Source organism: Hemibagrus wyckioides, linkage group LG15, assembly GCF_019097595.1.
Source record: "Hemibagrus wyckioides isolate EC202008001 linkage group LG15, SWU_Hwy_1.0, whole genome shotgun sequence".
NCBI classification, from domain to species: domain Eukaryota; kingdom Metazoa; phylum Chordata; class Actinopteri; order Siluriformes; family Bagridae; genus Hemibagrus; species Hemibagrus wyckioides.
Window position 1 is genome coordinate 20,650,001 of NC_080724.1, and position 5,371 is coordinate 20,655,371.

The window sequence follows — 5,371 nt, forward strand, 5'->3', positions numbered from 1 at the left end:
ACCCTGTTTTTGTAGGAGGAATCTGAATGTATAGGTGCGAACAGCTGAGACATCAATAGGAGTCCTGGGGAAACCTGATGTCACCTGAGCCAGGTGTCAATAGGTCTTACATATTCATGAATAGTCATGGATTATTCAGTGAAACAGAGGCTCTGCTAAAAAAAGTTAGGCACATCAGTTACTTTACCCCAAATAAAAGGTCTTTCTGAGTGTTATAATTTAGCTATTTTTCTATGGGCACACACCCAAGACTTTCATGAACTCAGTCCTGTGTTCAAAACAATCTGCCCAGTTTGTTTTTTCTCCATTTTCACTGTTTTTCTGCTAGAGTTCAAAATTCTATTTTCATGTATGTGTAATTTGACATAAGCTTAAAAGTCACACATGAATCTAACAGATTTACAGTTTGTGCTCTATGTAAATAAGTTAAAATGTATTAGCTACTACATTGGTAAAGATTTGAAATTTACACAAATTTAAGAACAGACCTGATTCACTGCGGGTCTTCAAAAAGGCCTCAGACCCCAGAGGGTTAATGCTGGTTCTGATAGAAAGGTGTCAAGATTCAAGAAGCTTTTATTGTCATTTCAACCACACATAGCCACAGACCAGTCAGGGTGCCTATGCTGACCCCTTTGCACCGCCAAAAGTGCTAACAATGGGCAAGTGAGCATCAGAACTGGACCACTTCGCAATGGAAGGTGGGACCTGGTGTGATGAATCACGCTTTCTTTTAAATCACATTGCTGGTCGGGTGCATGTGCGTCTGTAACCTGGGGGACACATGGCACCAGGATGCACTATGGGAAGAAGGCAAGCTGGCAGAGGCAGTGTCATGCTTTGGGCAATGTTCTGCTGGGAAAACTTGGGCCCTGCCATCCATGTGAATGTTACTTTGACACGTACCACCTACCTAAGCATTGTTGCAGACCATGTACACCCTTTCATGGACCCAACTCGCAACTTACAGGACTTAAAGGATCTGCTGCTAACAGTCGGATACCACAGCACTCCTTCAGGGAGCTAGTGGAGTCCATGCCTTGATGGTTTTGGCAGCAAAAGTGGGGCCAACACAATATTAGGCTGGCGGTCATAATGTTATGGCTGAACGGTGTAGATATGTAACGTTATGAATTGAATAGATCCAATAATAAATTAATATGCAGGAAGAATAATTAATATTCAACTTAATTTCCTATTGCATTCATAACAATTCTAGCAAGTGGGCATGATTTTGTAAAATGTGCATGAACTGAATTAAAATTAATAAATAAAATTACTGTAACAACATGTAACAAAGGTTTAAAGGGGAAAACCTTGTACATACCCTATAGTATGTAGAAAAAAACACTAAAATGTGCAGGACAAGGTGAGGAACCTGTACCCTAAAACATTCATTTGATTCGTCAGTTTTTAATTGACTGACTGACAGACTGAAGGGTTAAAATACAATTTACTATGTTTTTAATTTATTAAAATATTCAGCTATGTTCTATGTCTCTAACAGTTCCAGCTACAACATGAACATTTACTTGTCATTTATTTTGCTCCTTAATTTTAGACAGCAGATTCCTCACAAGCTGTTTAATTGTGGTAATTTTACACTTAGGGATGCTTCAATACTCAATATAATATTGAACCGTTCATTACGACCGCCACGGTTCAATACGCGTATGTGAACCATGGTTTTTCCTTAAAACAATAATACCCATGCGTTTTATTACTCTCTGAACTGCCTGTTTGTGTTTGCCTGTACTGTATGTCTACGCGCTGAGACAGACACACCTCCCCGCGAGTAAATATTCAATCAGTGAGCGCTAAAGTTAGGGGCGGTAACCATGCTTGCGATGCTGGTGTCAGATTTCACAATCTAACCCTGGAGGGCGGTGAAGCGAGAAAAATATGAGGAAGCGGCGCTGTTTTTCAGATCTGTGGTGTGGGGACATTTCGGATTTGTTGTGGACTATGCCGATTAAACAAAAATGCTAAACAAAAAAAATGACTGTATTTAAGCACTGTTATACCTGAGTTAGCTACTGAAATGGAAATATTTCCAACATGACCACACATCTGCAGCTCCATCAACCCGCAATATCACTGTCTGGTGATGGACAGACAGTCCCTATCTGATTCCTTCCAGCATTCATACACAACTGGTTCCGAGAGACACAAAAAATAATTATAATATAATAATTGCTAAAGATTTGCAGCCGTTTCCTGTGATCGGTGATGTGGGCTTTCGGCAACTTATAAAAGTGCTCGAACCGCGTTACACATTACCGCCACGTCCTTTTTTCCCGATCTCTATGAAAAAACGTGCAAAAAAATCGAAAACGAATCGGCTAAAGCACAAAGACTTGCTCTAATAACAGATAGTTGGACCTTGGGGGTAACAGAGTTATCTCACCGTGATTGGTCATTACATAGCGGATTGGGGAAAAAAAGAGTGCCGTACTCCAAACCCGTCCCCTGTAATAAAGTCATACAAGTGCTAATTTTTATATCTCACTATTTTCAGTACACTATGAATGTGTACAAGTTGATTTTTGCATTTAAGTAAAATAAAGAGAACTGCAACTGAAACCGTTTTTTCTTCTTAACATCTTCCTGTTCCTGTCACCTAAGCAAAGAATAATGGGAAAAAAAATTATTTTGCCAAGCCATCCGAACCGAACCGAAAACCGTGGTTAAAAACCACGGTACATATTGAACTGTGGGTTAATTGTATTGGTGCATCCCTAACACTTATGATCAAATGTCACACATGGACAAGGCATCAAAATGTCTTTCATTTACCTGAACTACAGGTACACCTCAGGAGACAGGTACAGGAACACTGATCATCCATGTGTGAGAGCAAAATGATAACACTCCACTCTTGAAGGACAACAACCAGATCTGGACTTTCCACCATTCAGTTCTCCCTTCACGTACGAGCTCCAAGATGATTTGGGAAAGATGATTGGACCATCCTATGGAAAATCGAAAGACAACGTATCAAACTGCAGAACAGCTATTATTGCATACACTATATTGCCAGAAGTTTTGGGGGTGGTGTTGTTTTTCAGCAGTTGGGCTCCGACCCTTAGTTCCAAACAGAGAGAACACCTTTGGGATGAATTAGAGTGGCCACGGTGAGCCTGGTCAAAACTGGGACGTCTGCCTTTACATGCACACGAATGTAATATGGAGTTGTCCCGCCCTTTGCAGCTTTAACAGCTTCAACTCTTCTGGGAAGGCTTTCCACAAGGTTTAGGAGTGTGTTTATGGGAATTTTTGACCATTCCACTAGAAGTGCATTTGTGAGGTCAGGCACTGATGTTAGATGAGAAGGTCTGGCTCACAGTCTCCACTCTAATTCATCCCAAAGGTGTTCTAGCAGGTTGAGGTCAGGACTGGAGAAGTTCCTTCACATCAAACCCATGTCTTTATGGACCTTGCTTTTTCTGCACTGGTGCACAGTCATGTTGGAACAGGATGGAACATCCCCAAACTGTTCCCAAGTTCAAGTCAAGTTCCTCCACACCAAACTCACTCATCCATGTCTTTATAAACCTTGCCTCATGCACTGGTGTGCAGTCATGTGGGAACAGGAAAGGGTTCACCAAACTGTTCCCACAAAGTTGCGAGGATGAAATTGTCCAAAATGTCTTGGTATGAAGCTGAAGCATTAAGAGGTCCTTTCACTGGAACTAAGGGGCCGAGCCCAACCCCTGAAAAACAACACCTGAATTCAATGATTTGGAGGGGTGTCCCAATACTTTTGATACACAGTGTACATCACATCCCGTATAGAGTAATCCAATCCAAACAGTGCTAACAATTTTTTTTTAATGACTTTATATGTCATTACAATCACGTAGAACACTGAGGAAAAAAGCGCCAACTTTGCCACGCAAAAAAAGGCGGGAACGGCACACCATCCACACTGCGCGAGCTGCTCTTAATCTTGCTAAAGATAGCTAATCAGTGAGGAAGCTGAAACAGCTAACCGCTAATTAATCGAGTAAAACATTAAAATTACATGTCTTGACTTTATTGATTTCCACTGAAAGTTGGAGACCGAAATATTTGTTATTTTGCCTTAGCACTTGACTTTTCTGTGGTAAATTAAACAGCGAATCATCTCTCATAGCTCACAGCTACACTAACTAAATTTGATTTCTGACAGGATTTTTAAGACAAACACGTACACAATGATTAAAGTGAGTTATGGTTCAAAGAAAAAGCAACTTTGAATTAATTATTTGTTTTACGAAGCGATGTCTGCCGAGTTTGCCGGAGCGCTAATATTTTCTCAGCCGTTTAGCCAACTCAGGTGTAAAACTAGCTAAAAGCTAAAATATAAAACAATTATGTTGTATTTAGTTTAAAAACAGGCTAAAACTAATCGCTGTAATCATTAAAAAATACCTTCTTCTTTTCTTTTCTTTTCTTTTCTTTTTTTTTATCCCAGCCATCCTTCCTAACGTCTCCCCTGAGGATGAGGACTGATTGTGTCATCAGCGAACGAATCGGCTCCTTAAATCAACTCTTTGAATCGGATCTTTGAGTCGGTTCTTTAATGTGAACGTAAGGAGTCGACTCACAGAGCTAAAAAGACAGTTCAATTGATACTGGAATTTATTTTCAATATTACTGCCGAAATGTAGTTAAGAAAAAAGTAAAATTAGCAAACATGAAAAAAGAATTAATTGTTCAAATTAATTAATAGTTTTTAACTCTTGCCTTGGCTCTCCAGAGTTGGTCCTAGAAATTTCTATACACAGTCATTAATATGGTAAGGAGGCCATGATTGTATTTCCAAGCCATTAACCCATGGTAATTCTATTAATCTATTTTTATACAGGAGAAACTGTAAATCTGATAAAAGACAGCAGCATGTACTCCAGCAGGTACAAACCTGTTTTGAAAGTACCTGACTACAAAGGGCTTTTTTCAAGACAAAAATTGTCAAATACTGTTCATAGCTGTTCAGGAGATGGCAAATTATAGTGGATAAGGGTACGAGTCCCTGGTATCTCTGTCATCTTTATATGCCTTCTCTTCGTGCTATGTAAGCAAAGATTTATTTTGCTTTCCACTTCATTTTATAATCCGGCAGTGTATTTAGTTTCCCTTCTATGTGTGATTCACACAAAGGTCAAGCAATCATGGTTTTCCCACACGGCAGAGAAAAGACCATTTCATTAGACGCAAATGCTTTCATGCATTTTTAACATAATGGACCAGGAAGTGCATGCTATATATTTTTATGTGTGGGTGCAGGTTTTCATTTCTACTGAAAGTCAAGACTGACTGATTATACAGGTGAAATCGGGTGTGGCTACTGAGTGACTGGAATAAAAAACCCAAACACCCACATCAACCT